The sequence below is a fragment of the Anser brachyrhynchus genome (assembly GCF_964034855.1).
Source record: "Anser brachyrhynchus genome assembly, chromosome: 1".
NCBI classification, from domain to species: domain Eukaryota; kingdom Metazoa; phylum Chordata; class Aves; order Anseriformes; family Anatidae; genus Anser; species Anser brachyrhynchus.
Window position 1 is genome coordinate 34,427,555 of NC_137694.1, and position 24,669 is coordinate 34,452,223.

At 35.9% G+C, this 24,669-nt stretch overlaps 1 protein-coding gene across 1 annotated transcript in view; it reads left to right on the plus strand.

The window, feature by feature from the left end:
• Positions 1-22,486, plus strand: part of LOC308188292 (uncharacterized protein) — a gene marked incomplete at its 5' end in the record, with an annotated part of 68,928 nt that extends 46,442 nt beyond the window's left edge. Inside the window, 3 exons of the mRNA XM_080577169.1 lie at positions 15,778-15,983; positions 18,180-18,282; positions 21,024-22,486. The remainder of the gene's footprint in view (positions 1-15,777; positions 15,984-18,179; positions 18,283-21,023) is intronic.
• Between the last annotated feature and the right edge of the window lie 2,183 nt (positions 22,487-24,669).

The window sequence follows — 24,669 nt, forward strand, 5'->3', positions numbered from 1 at the left end:
TACCTCAGATGATGGTTCAGGCCTTTTTTAAAAATAGGAATCTAAGAAGATTGGGTGATGTGCCCGAGCTCATCATATGGCCAGTAGAGAGTGTTAGCAAAACCACAGAAATCTTCCTTTCCACTGATTATAAAATGCCCCTATATGCATTTTTAGTGTCCACATGCTGGAGCAAGCTGATGGGAAGTGGGCTTTGCATTGAAAATCCCATTATATATGCTCACCCCACACTTTTCAATGTCTAAATACATATGTAAGTCTACCTCTAAGTACAGTGGTGCACTGGTTTTATAACTGAAAATGTTAGGACTAAAAATACTACTAAAAATACTACTCTTCCATTGAGAAAAAAGAAAAAAAAAAAAGAGACTTAAGGAAGTTGATTCTATTTCAAAGGCTTCCATGCAGAAGAAAATAACCGTGCTTTGCTTTAATTAATGTAACTGGCAACGATGATACAATCCTGAAATAGCAGAATAATATTTTGTTGATGTTTAAGATAAGAGGATGAATACCTGGCATGGCATTTTGATTTTGTTCACAGAAGCATGAAAATACAAACCATATGAGGAACTGCTAGTCTAATTTCCAGAGTATATTTTATGTATTTGTCCTTTTATATCTTTAAACATGTTAAAAAAATCTAGTTATCAGTTTTCCCCATTGACAGCTAAGGTAAATGTTGAACAGCTCAAGGAGGAGAACCTAAGCCAGAGCTCATTCTCTGTTTTTTCCAGTAGTCCTTCATAGACTTTGAGCATCATCCTATTATTGTGACATCAGTCTATTTCTTAAAACAAACAAAACAAAACAAAACAGTAGTACAGGAAAAGCATGTGTCTTTTCTAACATATTACCACACCAGTCATGTCTTCTTCAATGTAATTGAATGTCCAGTTTACTTCATGTCCTGAATTTTTCAATGTGCTTCTATTCCTCCCTACTCCTCCGTTCTACAGAATATAAGTACTACTTCAAGGTTAGGCTTCATTCCTTTTCAGGTCAGGCCAACATAATAGCCAGGGCAGGGATCTTGAATTGTTAATGCTATCTAACCACATTTTTCCAGTAGTAAGTTGTTGCCTAGGAGTTTGGTTGCTTTTATTCTCCCCAGAATTTCTCTGATTGGAGGAAAAAAAAAAAGGGGGGGGGGGATATAATCTGCTTTGGATGTGCAACTGTCAGAAGAGACTTTTTTTTGTTTGTTTTCTGCCAGCTTTGAATTTTGCTTAATCATGTTAACAGAACAAGGTTTTTTAATATTTATCTTTTTTTCTCTAGTATTATCAGGCCTTTGAGTAAACAAACAAACCAAGAAACCCCCCCAAAAAAACCTGAAGAACAACAAATTTCAAAAGCTTTGTACATGACTTCGGACTCCTGAGCTTGGATTACTTGTGAAAATCTAATACTACTTAGAAGGGAAAAAAAAAAAGTGGCTGTTCCAGCTACTAAATGGATTGTTTTGAAAAAAACAAACAAACAAAAAATAAGAGTAAGAGTTAAGGAGATAAAAAGATAAAAGACAGTTTACCTTTCTTACTAATTTCATTTCCGATTTCAGATGACTCATAAGGGCTCTATTATGTACTAGAGTAAACACAATGGTGGAGCACTGTTTCCATAGTGGAATGTGACATCTTGTAGTCATTGGTATCATATCTATTTTTAGGTAGGAATCTGTAACTCAACTATTGGCTACTTAAATCTCTGTGTAGGTTTTTTTTTTTTTAATTATTATTTATTTATTTATTTAATTAATTTCTTTTTCTCCCTCTGACTGTATGTGAGGTGCTGGTTTCCTTGCTGTAACCTGAATTTGTCTGAATACCCATATATCTTTCACCCATTTTTTGCCTTCTCAGTGTATTTATTGTTAGGAAATTTGAAAAGGTGGTTCTTGCTTGCTTATAAAAAACATGGATTAACTTCTGTTTTGGGAACTCCGGGGCCAGGGCACAACAGAGACTACAGTGGTTATGGCAGGACCACATGTAGTTTTCTGTACATTGTGTGCTTTTCCTGACTCCCTCTCCTGTTTTCTTGTAGGTGCTCTTTAGGTGCTAGAAGGTAGTTAGGTACAAGGTCTCCCCGGGGTCCTCTTTTCTCCAGGCTTAACCATCCCAGCTCCCTCAGCCTGCCTTCATAGGAGAGGTGCTCCAGCCCTCTGAGCATCCTCGTGGCCCTCCTCTGTACCTGTTCCAATACATCCATGTCCTTTTTGTGCTGAGGGCCCCAGAGCTGAATGCAGGGCTGCAGGTGGGGTCTCATGAGATCAGAGTAGGGGGGGAGAATCACCTCCCTTGACCTGCTGGCCACACTTTTGATGCAGCCCAGGACACTGTTGGCTTTCTGGGATGCAAATGCACATTTCTCACTCATGTTGAGCTTCTCATTAACCAACACCTCCAGGTCCTTCTCCTCAGGGCTGCTTTCAATCTGTATTTGTGCTTGGGATTGCCCCATCCCAGATACAGGAACTTACACTTGGCCTTGTTGAACTTCATGAGGATTGCACAGGCCCACATCTCAAGCCTGTCCAGGTCCCTCTGGATGGCATCCTTTCCCTCCAGCATGTTGACTGCACCACACAGCTTGGTGTCATTGGCAAACTTGCTGAGGGTGCCCTCAACCCCACTGTCCATGTCACCAACAAAGATGTTAAACGGCGCTGGTCCCAATGTTGACCCCTGAGGATCACCACTTGTTACTGGTCTCCACCTGGGCATCAAACCACTGACTTAAATTCTTTGAGCATGACCACACAGCCAATTCATTATTTGCCAAGTGATCCCATCTGTCAAATCTACGTCTCTCCAATTTAGAGACAAGGATGATCCAACTTGCCCACAAGTCACCATATAACCTGCTCCAATTAACCTAGATCTTCCTGATTGGAGTGGGATAAAAATCAGGGCTAGAAAAAGTACAGGAAGTTCCTGCAGTAAGGGAGAGTTATGAGCAGCTGGAAAGAGACAGATAGAGGGAGAAAAAAGATAACCTGCCACCAAACTGTTTTGAAGAAATTAGTGTGTGTGATTCCAAGGCTGACAGCTACCTTGCAGTGAAATGCTGCCATGAATACTGTTTTGCTTTCTCTGCTGTGATCAGGATATCATAGTGCTAGGATCTATTTCTATAGCATATCTACAAGCTATGAACTGACAGGACTTAGCTGTTTTATAGTTGTTCATAAGGCATAGTGCAATATAGTGTTGACATATAAAACTACTCTACTTTAGAGCAATGAGCAGACTGTAGCCAGGATATTCTGGAAGAATGTCTGTTTAGTTTGATAATTGCTATTTTATCAACGAAAGATGATTGAAATGTGATCAGGAATGCAACTTAAATTCTGAAACATAATCCACTGCTATTTATATATTTGTGACATGGGGAATAGGACATTTTTTGTATTTTAGCATGGCAGCCAAGTGAACCTATCTTCTGGAACAGCAAATCATATGAAGTCATTCCATCTTTGGTCTCAAACATCACAGAATCTGTAATGACCAGAATGTCTAAATTCAGACCGTTTTTCACAAGCAGTTTATTTCTCATTCGTTAGGTAGTGAAGAAAATACATATTCTTTTCTAATTTACCCATTCTCTTAGAGAATCCACAAATGATCCACAATTTAATCATCTGTTTCAGGGTATCATGGATAACCCAATAAATCATACTGTTTTTCTACCAGTGCATAGAGAAGGACCCAGTTATTCTGATATATACCCTTATACAACTTGTTTTTGGAAAATAGTATATTTCTGGTATAACCCTAACAATAAAATAACAAATACAGCATGCTGCAAATCAATAGTAAATCAATCAGCAACAAAGCAAATGATCAGTTGAGGTGTGCTAATACACCAGTGCATGTGACCGTGCATGTATGTGCTTATGCGCAAATGCCAACAACGTGGTTGTATGACAATTTCCAAGCCTCTTCAAATGCTTTCTTCCAAGTTGGGCATGATGCCAGTTTGAAAAAGAAGACCTTTCAAGCAACTTACCTTATAGATAAAGGCTGAAGCACAGCCAATGCTAATTCTTTCTTTAGGAAAACTCCACACTATTAAAACACTGTTTAAGATCACATATAAGCCTATCAGCAGTTTTCACTGTGGGAACTTCATGCCAAAACCTGATGATAATAATTACACAGAGCTGTGAAGTTCAGGTCACTTAGGGGCAAATCAAGCAAATTTTGTACAATCATTTTAGCAGCTTTGCTGAGCTGATCTTCTAGTTAAAACTGCACTGCAGTTGTGGGAACTAAAGCTATTATTACATAATTTCCAAGGAATTTAAAGTAAGTCTGAAGCTAGCAGGGACTTGTCTGAACATGAAGGAAGAAGAAATCATCCATCTCCTAACAAGAAGACTTTTTTTTTTTTTTTTAACCTGCACAATTCTGAATTTGCATTATTTTTATTCTTGTACCAGCTACTGAAAGAAATATATCAGCCGCATGGAGACATGCCTTTCTCTGTAAGCTTCAGTTACTGCTAGCAGCTAACCAGGAATTCTGTCTCTAGTCTTTCTGAATTCCATATTTTAAATCCAGAAAAATTACTACTTATGTTCATCTATAAAATTAGGATACAAAACAGGACTGAGAGTTGCTATCAGTAGCTGTTCATTTAGTTACATTAATATTGAAAGCACTTGGGAGTTACATAATTTCTAGTCCTTCAGATGCAGAGTAATAGGATATTTACATTGCTGACACATACTGGGATATAATTTTCATCTGGACCATAATGGTAAATTTACTTGATAAGAAAGGGGAATATTTGTTTCCTTTGATTACTATGCAATTGATAAGCAGAAAAGTATGTTTGACAAATACTGCTTTTCCGCATTTGGGGAAAAAAAAAAAAAAGGAAAAGCAACAGTTCATATATTTCTTCCATATAATTATTAAATTCTTTTAATTTCCAGCTGTATATAAAGACATTATTAAACAAGTCCTATTATAGATTTTTAATTATCAATTAAAATGTTATAGGTAGTTGGCATCTTAGATCTTTTCAAGTGATACCTATAGTCTGCTTGTTTCTTTCTAATAAGTCTGAGAAAACATGAAGTTTTTCAGAAATTGCAATAAAGTTGGTGTTTCTAGCTATGTTCTCTTAATTCTTAAATAAGCAGCTAGACATCTGACAGACTAAATAAAATGTTCAATGATGAATACTGATCATTAAACAATCAAAAGAGTATCAAGAGGATCATTTGATCTTGTCAAAATAGCATAGTCCATTTGTTTTAATGAGGTCATAAATTTAATCAAAACAAATATTATGAAGTTTTGGACCTCTGTGATATATCACTCAGTATCACATAATATTACATTTTTGTTAAGAAACTTGAATGAGAAAATATTAATATAGGGTATGTGCAATGGATTAAAACAGTAAGTACAATATAAATTTGTTCTTTGTCTGTCTGTACTGAAACAAGATCCCTCAGGAATCATAACTTGGCCTTATATGACTCACTTCTTACTAGGCACTTACCTAGGCCTGTATTCACTTGTACACTGTGTGATCTCAGACAAATATTATAATACAATCCCATGTATGGAAGCTAAATCCAAGTAAAATCAAATTAGATTTGTAGACACAATAGTTAAGAATGAGGACAATTAGTCACTGGAGATACTTCCCAAGGTACACAGTCAACAACACTTCAACCAATATTTTTAAATCAATACTTGGTATTTTTCTAAAATAATTGTGGAAGTTCAAATAAAGATATCTCGTGGGAATCAGTCCAATGAACTACACAGGAGAAAGATTGAAAAATCACAATATGTTATTAATCTTCTAGTGACAGTTTACCCACTAGTGGCATCTATATGTTGGGTTCTGTGCTTGTGTCAATCTCACAGTTTCAAACATCTATTATTTTAGATAACACTTTCCAGACCTTTTTTTCCCCTAAAGTATTATTTATTTTCTTTATTTTTAAAGCATTCAGCTACTTCTAAGAGAAGACACTGGAAAATGGATATTTTCTGCAGTATTTCTGGAATTATTGGTTATCTTAGATACTGAAAAAAATGATTAAAGAATGGACATTGATGACAATGTGAGTGTTATTTTTTGATTTGGCTATGTCTTTGAGTTTTAAAAATTTGAGGTATAGTGCTGTGAGAACAGCCTTTTTTTACCCCCTATTCGCATCTGGAAGAAAATAACTTTGAGATGCATGCTGCTGCTTTTAATTGTGGAAGTCTGCTGTTGGTAGTGTATATATATATATATATATACACATATATATGTATATACACACATATATATATGTAACATCAATGGCAAGATTTCCAAGATCAAATACAAGATTTGGTCCTTTATATACAAAATCCTGGATACAGGATTTTACATGTTGCAAAAATCATTCATCTTTGAAAGTAGAAAGTTATCCACTGAACACAAGATTGAACAATATGCAAGATAAGCGTTTGTGTACTTAACATGAATTCACCTCTGCTTAGAAGTGACAATTCTCAGGTCAGTCAGTTTTTTATGAAAAATAATACTGTCTACACTTAGAAAATATAAAAGCAGCCCTGACTGGTTACACCATTGTAAAGCATGGAAAAAAAACAAAGCCAAAAGCTTTATTTTAAGCAACCAGACATAAACCGTAAAAACAGAACATTAAAGTTGTACTGCTAAGTTTTCAAAAACTGAGACAAAGGTAGTCAAGTATGCATATTAAGTCTTAATTTTGCCCCTTGTGAATATGCATTATTAAACATTTTTTAATGTTCTTGCAATGTACCGTATCTTGCATGCGAATTTGCATTTTCTGGAAGTCATTTGAAATGAGTGAAATAAAGCTTTGAAAAGCTGTTTACTAAGTATGCCACATTCTAATTGTAAAATTGGGTATCTTAATTATGCCATTATGGTATATACATGTAATTAGGCAATATGGATATTTAATTTTGTGTTGATTATCATGTGCAATTATGAACTGAGTAATCTTAGGAAATTGTGGCCAAGATTGGCACATTGAGCAGTTTGAAAGTTCTCCATCCTACTTTTTGTTTTTCTGTAAACGTGCCCTAGAATATAAACTGTGTTAATATGCTAATGTCTCACCTCAGATCATGTACTGTATAAACAGCGGCATGCAATGGGCAGCATGGAGTTAGGACGACGGTTCCTTCTCATGCTATACGGCAACAGTTCACAATCCAGTGCTGAAATTTGTATTGCATAGGGTTTCCTCATACATCCTGAACATGGCCTGACTGTATCGAAGCTTTTTTACACTTTTTTATATAGTAATCTTGCTATCACTCATACCCATTGACTTGATCTTTGAATGTAAACCCCTCTTAAAAATTTGGCCCAAGTAGTGGCAATAGAAATATAAAGGTGTACATCAATATTTGCTGACAAATTAGCACTCAAACTAGTCCTGAAAATATCCTAAGTGAAAATATCTTCAGACCAACATGAGGACCAATAGATTCTCTAGCTTTACCAGTTCAGATAAAATTAAGGAAGGCAGACATCTGCCTGACACTGACTGAAACACCTGGTTTAGACTACAGTGACTTAGATACAAGACAAAGTTTAACAGCCTATAGCTTTCATATGGGTCTTTATCTGAGCCCTGTGTAGATGCAGTCTAAGCTGCAGTTACTGCAGTGTCAATAGAGCTCCACAAAGAGCAGATGCAAGACAGTGCAGCACCTTAGAAAGAGCAGATAAAGGCTGACCTGTGGTGGTGGTACCAGGAGGCATCTGTGTATTATGACACCACTCAAAATTCCCTTTGCCTACTAACTGCAAACCATGGTCTGCTGGGCCACAACATTCAACCTGCTGGAGAAAGGACATATCTGAAAATTCGCTAATTAGCTTGTATTCATATGCATTCTTTACATAATTCATCACCTGCCTGATCGCAGACTGCAAGAAATTATAATTAGAAATTATAATTAGAAATTTAGATCATTTTAGTTAATAATAATCTTGGATAGGAGATGTATGCCTGTCCTACCCAAATAGGGTACATCATCAATAGGTATGTATGGCAGCTGAAATTGAGTGGCCAGGAACATGAACTGAGGTGCCTACAAAGCAAATAATCCCAGAAAGAAAGTAGGCAAAACTGTTGCCTGTGAATGTTGTGGGCTCTGGATGAACTGTAGCCCATGTGAATATATGGGGTGTCTGCATTCTTCCCCATTCTTGATAAGCATTAGTATTTAGCGTGGAAGAAGAGGTGGGTGGTTAATCTTATTTCCTACTGCATGCATAAGAGATGAGTCCAAACAATTCTCATCATTTTGTGTCAGTGCATCATTTAACTTTTAACCAAAAAAAAAGGGCGAGTGGGAGGGTTAGTGTTTTCACCTATGGTTTATTGACCATGGGTTGAGAACTAATATCTGTAACAGCTCTAATGCATATATAAATATATATATATATTTTTTTCAGTGGCAGTGAAAACAATTTTCCTGCAAATAATTTAATACCAGATAATTGTTCCTACTCACTACTCAGTCTGTGTCTGTTTTGCTGCTAATTAGCAGATCACGCTTTTTTGAAGATATATCACCTTTGGTTACAGTTATGAGCATCACTCAGAGGGGTGCTGTCTTCTGCATCTATCTCAAACCAGGCACTGGCAGGAAAGCAAACATATGATTTGCTAGGCTCATGATCCCAGATAAGAGCAGAAAAAAGCAAATTTCTATTAGTGTCTCACACTTGCAAGTGCCACAGCTTCTGGCTTGGGAGCTACCAGCTGAAACATCACTTTATGGTGATGATATGTCAAAAGAGAAGAATTAGTATTTGCAACAAGAGAACAGGGGTTGGCATGTGTTACTGTTATAATTCAGGACTGCAGCATGGCACAAAATTCAGTCTGACATTGAATTGTTCTTTTTAAGAAAGACCTCATATCGCAAGCAACCTCACCTTGCAAGCAACCAGACAGAATGTAGAGTGTTTTCGCACTCTCTCGTGAATTTCTAGTTGGTGGCTAATGATGAATTGTTACCTGTACATAATGAAGTTATTTTCAGCAGGGTGAATAGTATGAGTAAACATCTAGTAAGGTGTATGTATAAGTCAAATGGAGTCATAACAATTAGTGTTAGCTTATAGGATTATTTTAGGTCAAAAAATTATCTTTCCTAATGATAATTTTGTTTGTATTCAATTTTGAACAAATAACAAAAATCAGTCCTGTTGGAAACAAGATGTTTGGGACATGTTTCTTGTTTACACTATGTATGACACCAACAATGCAAATTGTATTTAAAGGGAATGAATATTCTATATGCCTCTGCTTTAAGTCTACTTTATACTACCAGACTGGTATTAAGGGGCGTTTGGGAATCATTGAAGAAATCTCGAAAGTTGCTAAGGGAAAATATATCATATTCACTTTGGTTTTCATAAGATATGAAGCCAAACTTAACAAGCATTATCTTTAATCTTCTCTTCCCCAAGGTAACGTATAGGAAGTACAACACAAACAAAATTCAAAACCAAAATGGGTTTGGACACAAAATGTTACCCAAGTGCATAGTCAAGAACATCACTGTAAACTTCTGCATGAAAAGTGCATTTGCTTTTCTGCTGTAAATGGTTATCAGAGAAGAGCAAGTGCCTAAATGCAGAAAGTATGTGTCATATTGTCTATTTTGATGCTGTAATGACATGTTCTAATGACTACGGAGCATGTACCTGAAGACATTTTATCTAAATATATGAATCCATTCAATCTTATAAGAAAAGTTTCTAGCGGATCAAGAGGCAAAATTACTTATTTCAGTAAGAACTGGTTAGAATAAAAAAATGTGTTAAAACAGATATCAATGAAAATGAAAATTCAATGAAAATGAGAAGTAAATAAGTCTGCCTTTTAAAAAAAAAAATCACTACTAAATCACTCATATTTGATTTAAATGGCGAACTAAGTAAAAAAAAATGATATCCTTTTTGGAGTTTGTAAGAATTTTGCTTTTTGTTAAGAAAAACAAAATCACCTTTGGAAAGCAAACATTTTATTTCAGAATTTTCATTCCCACAAAAGATCAAATGCATTAAAATTATGCCTCCCTTCTCCCCCAATTAAAATGTTTCTCTCTTTTCTTCTCACAAAAAGCTATAAACCAACAAATATCTGTAATTCAACTCAGCAATTGAGAATTAGGAAGTGCAGTACAAGAGATACCATAATTTGCACTGCAGCACAAAACCAAAATCCTTTTTGCAGGTGAAATTTTAAAATGCCATCATTTTATGATAACTGTATCAGGCAAAGTGTGTCAGATAAATTCCATCTTTGGTTATTATTCCGCGTTTAGCTGTTTAGCTAAGTTGCACTTTTTTTTTTTTAAAGAATAAAACATTATTTATTTCTAAATTAATATGTATTATTTTTGAATATCATTATTAGGTAATTGATTTTATGTTCACCTGAGGTGACTGATGGCATTACAGATGAATATGAAGTGCTCATTAAGTAAACAGCATATTAGTTCTTTTACAAGCATTGAGGACAAAATATATACTGTGCTCTGTAAAGTTTGAGTAACACATAGCCTGAAAATGTGGTAGTATTTATCTTGTTTAAAAGAAACGTAGAACCTACGATAGTGTAACAATTTGCATAGATTACTAGTATGTCTTTTAAGACCTATATTTAAAATATATATATATTTGCATGTATAAACCACTTCCTTCTATTCACATAACATGCCATCGTTTTGTTGCCATTACTGCACAATGTTGAAAAAATCAGCCCCAAACAACCTACTTCTGAATTATGGAATTTAATTTCCAACTAAAATCATGTCAAGTCATGTCAGACACTGCAGAGAAACAGCAAGAGATGCCTCTTTCTCTGTTTTGTGTTAGTCTCTCTCTCTCTCTTCATCTATCTAATATACAATACGTATTCTAATATTTTCTGCACATTAACGGGAGTTTTACTGGACTTGTAATGATTTGATCATGAAATATTCACCAACATATGTAGATAACTTCTTGAATGCTCAATATTAAGACAAGTCCAGCGGAATCAAAAAGAACTGAGGACAGATCCCACCAATGCTTAGAAGAATTCTAGATCAAGCCCTGTTTAAAACAAAACCAAAATCTATTTGCAGATATGATGCTCACTCAGAAATTAGTGAAACGAGCACCCTTAGCATAAGATTCAAATAAATGCCTCATCTTGTACAACCATATACAACTAACATGACCTAACATGTTAGAAAATAATAAATGTGATTTGGTAAGTTATTTTGTAAGAGCACAGATCTGGATTTTCAGATGCTCACTTTGTATTTTACTTGGCTCAGACCACTCTGCTTTAAAGTCTTGTGCCATGATGGAATGATAATTGGGCGTTGATGAAAAACATCAATCATCATTGTATTGTGATTCGAGTTATATTTGTTTTAAAGTTGAGCAGTAAGATGTTGTGAAATAAACCATATGGGTTTGGTGATTGCACTTTAAAAGCTCCTTCATTTCCAGTCCAAGTGTGAATCATTCCTTAAATCAATAGAGCTTATTGAAACTCTAGGATTACCTGAAAGGGTTTTGAAGAGTTTGTCAGTAAAGGAAAAATATTCTGACTCTTTTCTAGTACATATCTCTTTGTGCTCCATATCCTCCCTAATACTTCTGAACCCTTACTGTGGACATTTTCCCAACATTCCTGCTGGGACAAGCCAGACTGATTTTGAAGTTTTGTTTAGCAAAGTCATTCAGAGGAAGTGTTCTGTTATCAGTAATTTAAATGATTCATCCAAAAAGAAATGAAAATAAACACAAAATGCCCAAAGTTTCGTTGATCTTTTAGGCATATTTATATCAGTTACTTCAGATTACTGGGAGGAGATTAATTTTTGCCTGTGGTTGAAAACAAGTATCTAATTACATAAAAGGGATTATATAAAGCTGGCGCTGTTTTATATATGAAACTATTTTGGGTGTTACATACATGATAACCAGACATTAACATCACAAGTGATTGATTGCTAGGACAGGGCTGAGGCTTGTTAGTTGCTTAGATGACCCAGAAAGTCCAGAGTAAATGAGAGCCTTACAAATGGTGGTTACAGATGATGTAACTAATATGTAATGCAGCTGGTGTAGAAACCTATAGCTTCAATGAGGGATACAGGTGCTCTCTTCCTTCTTTAACCACAAAGAGCGCAGACTTAAAATTAATTAAAAATTGTTTTCTACTGTTGCTATGTGTAGGTTTCAATGTAAGAAACTTACACTAATATGAAGTTATTTCACTTCAGTGCCTGGCAGGAGCCCATCCTCTTTTTCTGCTTTTTCATATCTAGCATGCTAAAACTTCTGAGGCTAATACCAGTAAACACCCAGTGATCTGGAGTTTCTGAGATTGGGGTGGGATTCTTAGGTCAAGTAGATCATACATATATGATGATCTTAAATAGACGTTTATGTAGGTTGAAAGGCATTAGTTTCAGAGCTGAAGAGCTTCACGGAGAAGTGTGAAGAGGAGGGATTATCAATTTAGGCTTTTGTTCTGTGGTGTGCCTACACTATAGAAACTAAGCTGATGTGTGAAAGTGAGTCAGGAAGTTTTGACTAGGGAGCTTGGCTGATCAGAGCCAAATGCAAAGAGAGCTAAGTAAAGCGACAAATGAGCTGGAGAAGTGTGTTGCAACTGGTAAGTGAACAAATGCATTTGAAGAAGGTGTTGAGAGAGAAGTAAACAGAGTGATTCAGCAGGAATCTTTCCTATTCTTTACTGCAAAATGTCTTCAATCTTCACTCACCTTTTTTCATCCACTTGTCATCCATCTTCCCTTGTTCTCACTAAAACACTTCTCTTTAACCTCCTCCTCCTTGATTACAGTGTCCTTGTTTTCCATTCTGAAGCTACAATAAACATGCATGGGAATGTGTGGTTCAGACTATTGGCTACAGCCCCTCACTTATTTTGGCTACAGAAACTACTGTTAATTTTTACGTTCCTCTAACTGCTATCTCGTAATGAACAAAAAGCACTTTCAAAAGTATGAAATTAATTAATGATCCCTCATGAGACTTTTGCCTATTTTTGCTTTAAAGTTTACACTAATTTCAGCTCGGGTCAGAAGGCTGAAATTATCTGTAAGGGTCATACGAGTCAAAATTCTCAGCTTTTAGAATTCAAGAATCACCTGCATTTGCAGGGAAAAAAAAAAAAAGGCAACTTGTACAATGTTGACAATTGTGTTTTCGTGGATAAGCAAATAACAATGAGGCTTAACTTCTGGTATTCATATATTACTTCAGATTTCCCCAATTGTCTCAGAGCTTTCCTGCATGAGTGAGAAGGGGTGTGCACATGTTCTAGGTCCTTTAGAAATTCAGCAAACACCTAACGTGCAGCGAAGTTCTGAATACTGTCAATAAGTGTGTAAGATCCTCAGAATGATAAAGGTAGTTCTCAGTCACTTCAAACCAGCTTTTCAGAAGAGCTTGGCTCTTACCTAACCTTAACTACAGTTAAGATTTTGAGTAGTGTTAAGAAGCAAGAAACTCCGACTGACCAGGCTTTCAAAAAGACTTACCAAGACCTAAGCTTTTCATATAATGCCCACTTAAACTGATCCTAAGCAGAGGTTGAGCTTGTCTTGAGTACATGACAGTAAGTATGACTTCTGTTTCATAGATATGTCGACCTTCAAGATGTCTTTGACAAGAGGGGGAAATTTCTTCATTAAAAATAAGTTTTGACTTTGAATACTAGGCTTCCTTCCATGTCTTTGCATGAACTTGAAATTTTAACTTGAAAATAACTCTCTTGAGGCATAAGTGTATAGTTTCTATGCCTAGGCATGCTAAGCCTTGGCAATTCTGTTTTTATTTATCTGGACTGGATTTTATTGTGTTCATTTATGTCATATTATCCACCTTGTATATTGCATGTACGTTTTTATTATTATTATTATTATTTTCAAGTGGTATGGTAAACCAGGCTAGCAGAGACATGATTTCTATTACCTCCTTCATATGAAAGAGGAACAGACCTAACCAAAATCACCAACTGTGGTTTGTTGCAGTGACATTACAAATCATGGTGATGACCTCTAAAAGAGTTTGCTCTACTTTAATCAATAATCAGTATACCCTCATTATGTTTACCTTTTTATGCTATAGACAGTAAGAGGATTAGTCACTCCTTAATCACTCTGAAGCATATTTTTAAAGGATTTCAGGGTAGATATTCAGTCCAGAAAACTGGTTCTAAAAATACCTTTCAGTATTTAAGAAATTCTGTTGTTTTTACAAAGTCTAAACAAATGACATCTCTATGTTTTCCAAAATATAATAAACCAAACTAAAATATCCACAAACTTTCCCCATATCCTGTTAAGCAATCTTCATTTTCTTGAAACATAACCTCATAATGAAAAACTGAGTCTGAAAAGGCAGGGTGGGGGAGGGAAAAAAAAGACATTCAGTTTAAGAAACATTTGCTTCTGTGTATTCAGGCCTGCAGAAAGTGCTTGGCCTCTTTACCTATCTGTAAACACAGTCAAAATGCCCCAAGGTATTAAAACCCAACGTGTCAGCAAATACTAGGAGTCAGGTGTTTAGTGCTCTGGATGCATGGATGCTTGAGATTTTGCCAGGCACCACTGAACAGCTTTCATCTGTGCATAGTTTATAATGTGACAAAATATGCTGAATAAGAACAACGGTGGAAGCAAGACAATAAATAGTCTCTCACTTAGCTGGGATTCAGTAATTTTTACTGCCCACAGCACAGTGGTCTCAAAATATCTTTTTTTTTCCAGTGTGATTGGTTCAGCCTACATAAGCTGTAAGCATTGATCTTACAGCTGAGTTTGGAGAACTTACACTGTAGGGACCATTAGCAATTTTTGTTCTTCCATTAACGAAGTGCAAACATCCTCATAGTTCTTAGTTTTCTCCAGCTTCCCAAATAGTCTTCACTATCCCAAGCTCTTTGGGGTTTATTGCTCTTGTCCTCCATATACACTCTTGCTATTTTCAAGGGTCCTGAAAATTTCTTTCTCAGCTTCCTCTCTTAATTGTAGAAACCAGGTGCAGTCAAACGATCATGGCTGAGGCTACTTTGAGCATCACAGAAGGAATGAGGGGAAGTGAAATGTTTGTGAACAAGTGTCAAGAAAACTTAACAACTAATGTGTAAATGAAGTTATAGAGATGCTAAGTGCAAACCACTGTCATTCTAAAAAGAATTATACCCTCCTTGAGATAAGTATCACTGTATATCTCCCTTTTCTTTTAGTCTTCCCTTGGTATCTTCTACTAGCTGAAGCATCAGAAAAAGGAAATAAAAACTAAATCTATCTGAAAATACTATAATTTTTCCCAAGAATCAGGGGAAGAGACCACAGAACCGAGAACGAAAATGGGTATAGCAGACAGCTAACCACAGAGTAAGATGAAAGAGAGTCTTACGGATTTGTGGGGGAGCAACATCAATCAGGCCATTTTTGTTAGACCACAGGAGCCCAACTGACCTTTGCTGGACACAGCATTGCAGATCAGGTGGAGTTTAGGTATGATTTAGTCTGTTGAAAGAGTTGTTTATAAAACTTGTTTTTATATCTAAGTTGTGTGGTTTTGGGGGGAAACATTTTTCATAATGGGTAGCAGCTTTTGTGCATGGACCCTCTTTTGCTCATTTAAAAGCCATGCACCAATTCAGCATACATCTTTGAAGAGTAGTTGATGCAGACACATCCTCATCTGCCAATTCTGCTACAGGTGTTACTGCTGGAAGAAAAGTGGGACTGGCAACTGGCATCAATAACATCTTAAACTACTGAGAACAGAGCCACCAGCGGTGACTGGTCAAAACCCTGTGACACACGAAGAATTGCAGTGGAAGCAACTAAAACCCAACAAGTATAATGTGGACAACCCTATTCCAGTTCTGTGTGCCTTTCGGTAAAAATTTATATCAGCTTGAGGTAACTGATAGGAAGCCAATAAGAATGACTAGAGGGTTAGAACACAAAAGTTCTCCCCATGTTTCAGAGGAAAATTTGAACAAAGTAAATTTTCTAGTTTGAAAAATTAAGGAGGTACCCATGTGTATGTTTGAAAATCTTTTAACGCAGCTGCAAAAGGGAAGAAGAGCAACATTTCTCTGCATACCTGCATAGGTATATAGACTTTCATTTTAGCAAGAACTATTTAGACTAGAGGCAAGGGGATGTGAATGGGACACTTTTGTCTTGAGGTACAGAAGTAGATTGTCTGGAGGAGCTGTGAAATCTTCATCACTGGAGATCCTTAAAGACAAACTAAGCCACCTTCTACTCAGAAATTTTTACCTATAGCTCATCCCTAAGGTTGGATCAATTCCTATGAAACCTGTATTTGATGGAACATGTAAATCCTCTAACAGACTTGGTTACATCATGCTTAGTCTTTGCTTCAATTTATTTTTATTATTATTATTATTATTTCTTATTTTGAAAAATGTTTTGGTAAAAATGTCCATTGCCAATGATAAAACTAGCAGGGAAAATAAAGTAATAAAAAAATCCAAGGAGTGTAGCCAGTGTGGCTGTAATTTTTCCCAGTGTCTACTTTGAAGGGCTTTGCTGAGCTCCATAAAAAGATTGAAGTGAAACTGGACTGACATAGAAAATTCTTCCCACAAGGGTAATGGACAGTTTTGAGGATACTGAGATTTGGAAATCAGAGTTAGATGTGAGTGTGATGCTTGTGCAGTACAATGTTTACATTTGTAGTCATTCAAGCAACGAGAAGAAACCACTTACAGTCATGAACTGCTTTTTCAACCTACCATTTTTGTATTTATGTTTAGTATAGTTGGTAGACTTGTAATCATACATGGTTCAGACATCCTGTATTTTCAGATATTCACTTTTCAGATTTTCAGATTGTCACTTTGTCTGATTTCTGTATAATGCAGGTCAAAAAAGTTTACCATGCAATCAACTTCATATAGCATAAAATTTCTTATGCAATGCCTTGGAAAATTATCAAAATCAGATTTTAAGAAGTCATATGATAGAAATACCCTACTATACTTTACTAGTGATCTATCAGCCTTACTGTTAAAGAAGAACAGTACTGAATAAGCCTTTACAGCCACAAGACTCACACTTAAAGTGGTTTCATTGCTTTGCAAAGTCAATACTAATATCTTTCTCAAATGTACCTCCTAAGTTCCTATGGCAATCAACAGTGTTAGAACTAAAGTAAGTCTCCCACCTGGATTTATGTTCCTTGTCATCACTGGTATATAATCCCATGTGCTGCTTGTTAATTTTTTCCAATTTGATAGTCTTTAAGGAGAAATATGTTCACCCACTTAAATATCTTAAAAATACAAATGCAATGTCCTGCCAAAATAAACAACAGATGCTCAAGCATACCTTGGGGTGAATACTTCAGTCAGAATAATCATTATCACATAATACACAACCACATTATCTTCATCTGTTTCTGTGGTGTATTCCCAGGAAACCTTGGCAACATATTTCATTGTACCAGGAGACAGTTGGGTTCAAGGCACGCTCGTCAAATCTTCTCATTCCCTTTTTGAAGAGATGAAAGATATGCGTAAACATTTATAGATAAAGCAAAAACAAACAACATGTGCAGCATATGAAATAAATTCTAGCATAATTTTACAATCATTTTTTCTACTACCACAAAGAGGACCTTAAAATGGCAAAGCCAGATGGGGATTTTGAAAAATAACCTATTAAAAAATGTGAGGATTTCAGGGTGTGTATTCAGAATATTTGAGATAACAATCATTATTGTGAAATTCAGATGCTGACATAGAACTTGGATCCCGAATAAACTTGATGTTTTTGTCTTCTTTTTCCTCATTACAGTTCACTTTCTACATATGAATCTTAAGACTTAATTATTAGTTTATGTAATTCTGTGCTGTATAATACCAAGTCCCATAACACATGAAGACTAGATTATATTGGAGAAAATGTGGGTTTCTGGACAGTGAACACTACACAATTTTTTGTGTATTGAACAGAAAATCCTTGCATTAGCTCTAAATGTTTCTTATTTTACTTATAATGCAGTGGTTTAGTAATTTTATATTATCTGTGGCACCTTCATGCCTATACTTTGAACAACCTAACAGATTTTTTTTTTCCTTACAGGTTTTAGCTGTAATATTTGGTTTATCTACCCACTATTTTAAAGGTGCTAAGGATTTGAGTCTGAGCACTGAGAAGTTTACGGTGGGTGTTGTACCAAATGCAGGTAGGTGCAACTTAATATAGGGTAGCAAATTATAGCTATGCAGAATCTAATTATCAGGTGAAAACATTTGTTGCTGAAAAAACTTACAAGAAGGTGACTAAAAGTGGCTTAGATGGTAAGATGTTTATGGCACTAACCTAATCTGTGCCTCTGGGGGAGTGGGTTATTTATAAAGTGATGCAGCTCATTCTCTTGGTTTTGAGATAGATGTGATTTCAGGGCTAAAGTATATTAAATTTACAATCTCCTTAAAATATCAAGATACAGCCCAACTAAGGTCCAGACAGAAATCTAGTCCACTTACTGCCACCACTGCTTAACCCAATTGCTAGGAATTAGTGCAAATGCTGCAGAGATCAAACCACTCACAGAAAGGCTAAGAAGTTCTAGGCTCTGCTTAGGCTGTGTTTTGTTTTTGTTGTTTTTTTTTTTTTTTTTTTTTTTTGAACTCACTGTAATTCCTAGCCATAGGGATACTTAGACTCAAGGAAATGGAGAAGGAACCTGAGTGGAGTTTCACAACCGATGCTCAGGCTGTGATTGTCACAATTTCAGCTGCTTCTTGGTTCACTTGGAAGTAACACTGAGCCAGATCATTCCATGGCCTGATCATCTCTTTGGCATGTGTCCAAGATGCCACATAAACAGCCTGAAAAAAAACTGTAGTCTCCTGCTCCCATGAGTGTACGCTTTGAGCATACATTACGCAGAGGCTGGATGGTGCCCCCAATATGCTGTTTGCAGTAGATATTCAGTTTATTAAGACTAGGCTCCAAATAGGGTCCCTACCTACTTTTTCCTATTTCTTGCCACTTGTCTCTTTGGAAAATGCAAATGTATCACTTAATGAGATTATAGTGCTATCTGGACAGGCCTGATTATGTTTGCCTGTATTTCCCTCTGTGTATTTTCAGAAATATTGGTTAGACTGTATTCTACCCAAAGTTTTATTGTTACAGCTAGGCCCATGTACATACTTTGTGCCAGATTCTATTCTCATACTTGTCACTGAAGTCTATGAAGTTATTTTAGATTTGTACAAATATGATTCAGAACCAGAAATTATAGATCACTCCAGGCTGTCGGTGGTGATACACATTCAGATTCAGATTGTAAATATCTAGGGTGTTTTCACCCAAGGTTGACTTTGAATACAGAAGCCTTTGTAGAACTCTGACTGACACATTGATTTTAGAATTATTTTAGACAGAATAAGGAGTCAATTGGATCCAAACTTTGGTTATCACAAAATCATTTAACTGAATGAAATCAGTAGTGGGTATTGCAGGGATCAGCTCTTGGTATAAAGGACATGCATTATTTATTATTATTATTATTATTATTATTACGTTATTATTTATTATTATTATTTATCATTATTATTTATTATTTTGGTTATCAAGAAGATAATCATAATTTTCATGGTAAACAGTAGGTGCAGAAGAGTTTGTAAGATGAAAAATAATGAGGAGCTAGGGCAAGTTACTATTACAGAGAATTATGTATAATTTAAATGTTTGTGTTTCAGCCAAAAGCTTTTCTGTGTATCAAAATGCAATAGAGGTTATTTGGGAACCAAGATTGCAGATGAGCGTAACGGGACAGGAAACAGCCTTGGGAAGCAATGAAACACATAAGAATTGAGCATTCAGAGCAATTAATGTCCCTCAGTATGAGTGAATTGTTAATGAAAAACTATGACGAAAAAGGATCCATGTGATTCTTGGTTATTTAAGAGAGAGTACCAGGTGGAAGCAGACAAACAATATTACTTCTAGTATAGCACTGTTATATTAGATTAGTGTATCAGTGCTATCAGAATCTAGAAGAATGCAGATATATTAAAAATATCAAACACTCCTGAAGAGAAACTTGAGAATATAAAGTCTATAATATAAGTTAAAAGGAGCACAGTTTCTGTGAACTTCTTAGTTCATAGAAGACATTCCCTGTGTTCAGGTGATACTGAGGAGAACTTTGATACTGAAAGAGAAGAAAAATGTAACAAGGATTAGCAAAGTAAGGCTCAGTCAAACTGAACTTCAAAGGAAGGTGCCCTCCTAACAGTAGTTAAACATGGAAATAGCTTACAGCAAAAAGGCTGCAGACACTAGATTACTTGGAATCATTAGAACAAGATTGTAGTTTGTTTTTAAGGACAAGAAGTTAAACTTCTTGAAGAAAATCTATGTCAGGAAAAGTCAGAGGGGTTAGGGGAGTGAGGTGATCACAATGGTTCTTTTGGCCTTGACATCTCATTTTGCACTTCAGGGAACTTCCTTCTTCTTTCCATTCTTCTAGCAGTCAAAAGAGAACATACAGTTGGCGTTGTCCACAGAAAACACATGACAATAATTACGATCAAGCATAGCATGCTTCAGTATTTCAGGCAGTAATATGCAAGAGGAAATTCATCATTTTTTTTACTTGTATTTTTGAGTTGCTTTGTCAGGCCACATTTTAGTTTGAATCTGCAAGATAGGTCAGATTAAAATTCAGAGAATGTATAAGGAATCTTTCTAGTTTGCTGGGCAATGCTGGTGTCCATCCATATGTCAGAGCTCAAACTGATTGTCCTGTCTTGAACCAGTACTACATTCTGGTTTTACAGACTAGATTGGCCTATTGGTTTTTGTTATTGCTGTTTCACGGTTTTGTGTTTGTTATTGAGGAGGAGAGGTTGTTTATTTACTTGTAATTTTCTTTCCTTTGTGGCATGGGATATGAATCATCCCGATCAGATCATCTGTACATCCCTTACTTAATGAGCTCCTTGCTGTTCAGAAGCCTCAGGCCTTGGTGGAACCTGCATCTTTCCTTTTCACCGCTGGGAGATCACACTTGTTTCAGCTCTCAAAAGTAAAAATGTTTTTGTTTAACTCCGTTTGTTGGCCTTAGCATAAACTATCCGGGTAAAACTTAATGGGTTGCAAATGCAGGAAGCTGGAATGCATGATATAAAGGTCTCAACTGGTCTTAAAACTTGCAGACTGTCTTGCAGTTATATGTCTAGTCCCTCTTAGAAATGTGTTTTTCTTGTGTATTTATGTGATACCTCAATTATTTTATTAAAAGGAAGAAGAAATTGTAATACACTGCCTGTGAAGGCTGTGAAAATATTGGTAATATTAAGAGTTTCAAAGAACTTTTTAATTCATTCTTTAGGACACAAACTAAATCTGTCAGCAACTTAATAGCCATCCTGCTTTCACATTATGTCATCCCATACGGCACATGAATTATATATTTGCATTATGCAACTCTAACATATAATATTTATACAATCTGTTTCCCCCACTGGTTACTTAGTTTTATAGTCCCCTATTTAAATTAAATTTAGCTGTTAAATACATGTTACTGAATTTCTTACTATCACTTCATCTGTGGCATGGAAAAACAATAATGGATCTTTTTTAAAAAACAACAAATATATACAAAAAAAGAAAAACTTAAACAGGAAGCTCACTACCTGTTTAGGAATCTAAAACACTCCCTGCTCCAAAGCCAAAATATTAATATTCATAGCTCTTACAGGTAAGATTTTTGTCAGTAGGCTGTGTTTGCCCACATTGATTAAGCCCCTTCCTCAATACCATACATTTTGAATTTGTTTATACTTATTAAACTCTTTCCCCCGTATCATACATATAGAGTTTGCCCATATTTATTAAACACTTTCCACAATACCATATATTTTGAGTAAAAAAGATTTAAATGTGACTTTTAAATAAAAAATGAATGCATGGATTAAAATGTATGCAGTATTTCTTGTCTTTTAAGGCCTATACAGAAAGTTCTATATATTCCCAACTAAGATGGAATGAACACGTAACAGATCAAGAATGTATCACATGAATGTGTCTCTCTAAGCAAAGTATGAAATTATGTGCTCAGTAAATACAGAAATAAAATTAATTTTATTTAAATTTATTGCTGCAAAAGGTGTCAGTATCTATAATCCATATACAATATACATCCATCCATACCTATTCAAACACATACTTATATATAACTCATGGTAATAACAGATATTTTCCCATTGGGTTTCTAATTTCTTTCATTGCTGTAGGCATCTTTTTTTAAAAAACAAGTATTCTGCAGGTGCACACAGCCATAAAGAATCTTAGTCAAACGTGTTTCTTTGAGTGGCTACTTTATTCTAAACAATTTTGGTAACCAAACTTCTCAAAAGTAAACAGAAAACCAAATCCATCTTTTTCTTTCATATCATTTTGTAGCTAGGTGGTAGAAATGCAGAATGCAAAAACTTTTTTGAAATTGAAAAAGTTATATAATTACAGGAAAGAAAATCTTTGGATTTTACTTTGCTTTTTTAGTCTTGATGTTTTCTGAAATGGCCAAGTCATTAAAACCCTTCAAGTGAGAGATTGCTGAGGATGTAGCAGCCTTGATGAGACTTAGTACTATTCTACAACACACAGGTATATTATTTTGAACACGCTTCTTTATTTTCAATTCTCTCCACAGCAGCAAGAAATAGAAAATATCAGCATGGGAAACTTTGTGTAGCATGAAATTCTGGCAATATATTGATGAGTCAGAAGATTCAATTTGCTGTAGCCAAGGCGAATATAATTTGTGGGACTACTTTCAATTTATGCTTCATTGCATTATTCCTTCCTTGATAGATAATAAAGCTGTTTTTATTTATTTTTTAAGAAATATTACAGATCTGTAAAAACATAACACTCTCTTCTGTTCTTTATCTGCACTGAGATCCCTTTACGCTTCCTTGGCTATAAATGTCATTTACAGCCTACACTGCCAAAGTGTTTTAATGGATTTTGGAAGTAAGTGAGGATAAGGCTCATCCTGCTAAACATAGATAGAGTGTAAAATGATGAACTATGAGACCACCCACCTCCACTTACTGACAGGCATAGTCTAAATGAGCCTATAGAGAATCAAAACTATTGGAATTTACAAGCTGGGAAAAAAAGGAAGAATGTGTAAGGAGGTGGAAATTAAAGCCAATTTACACTTTCCCTACTCCTCATGCTAGTTATTTTTCCCGTTACTACCTTGTCTTCCAAACCCTTGGCATGCAGGCTACATCATCGTATACTGAGATTCACACACTTTTTTCCTGATACATTTTCTCCCTCATATACATTTATCTTTCATTTGGGACCGAATTTTTAAGATTTCTGTCCTTCCCCTGCTTTCAAATGACACTGACAACAGCGGAATCAAAGGACACGTCTTCCCTCAGAATGCTACCCCAATGCCATTATAGGTTTATTTAATCTGGTAGTAGAGTTGAGACCATATGAGGCTCTTACTCTATTCAGGAAAAGTTAACGGTTCCCTGCAGGACTATATAACTCTTCTTTACTTACATTAGGAATAGTTTGATTCTAGTAATACCATGGCACAGCAGCTCTGGAAAAGACATTCATCATGTCTTTCTGCTTCTTGTTCAGTGGAATTATGCAAAAATGGTGTGTGAGAAGAGATTTGAAATGCACTTTTAAAGTTATATGTTACAGAAATTCTGAGAATTCACAGAGGATTCTTCTGAATTAGCTTTCTTATTGAAATATGCAGTTTATTACAGTGAGAAGGGGCTCTAAAGAGCAAATAAAAAAAGTCTGGGTGTAGTGACTTAGTGTTTACAGAATATAACTGTTACAAGACTGATTGCATGATATATTACTTCTTTCATTGTGAGCCACAAAACAGGTAGAGGCATGGTAGACTAATTTGGTTTATATATTCAGCTGTAGGGCTAGACACTGCATCATTCTTTTCATAAAGCAGGGGCTGGAGGCATGTGGAGCCTGTAGCCATGACAACAATAAACCAGCTGAGAGCCTGAGCTGCAAGTAAGAAACTCAGCCTTGTTTCCATCCCTTCCTGCTCATGACCCGACTCTCCTTGCTCTCCGGACGGGGGGCTGGGTGCTCATGAATGATCTATTGAACAGAGGTACGGTACGGAGCAGTGTGTCCACAACGAGGCCTTTAGTGGAATTTCTCACCATTACACTAACACTAGCACAGCTCTGCTCTTGCTGGTGGTGACTTCAGCTAAAGTATACAAAACCTCTTGGCAGCCACTCTACTTCGCTGTATATATTTAATGCTGTATAGTAAACATTGGTGATAAAAAGACAAACAGCTTGTCTGCATTGGGACTCCAATTGTTGCCAGTACTGATGGAGATGCCGGGGGTGGGGAACGGTGAATACCTACAACTCCTGCTAGAATACAGATTGCACATACTCAAAAGTCACTCAGAGGGTAGTTTTCTTCACTCTGAGGGTGGTGAGGCACTGGAACAGGTTGCCCAGAGAAGCTGTAGATGCCCCACCCGTGGAGGTGTTCAAGGCCAGGTTAGATGAGGCCCTGAGCAACCTGATCTAGT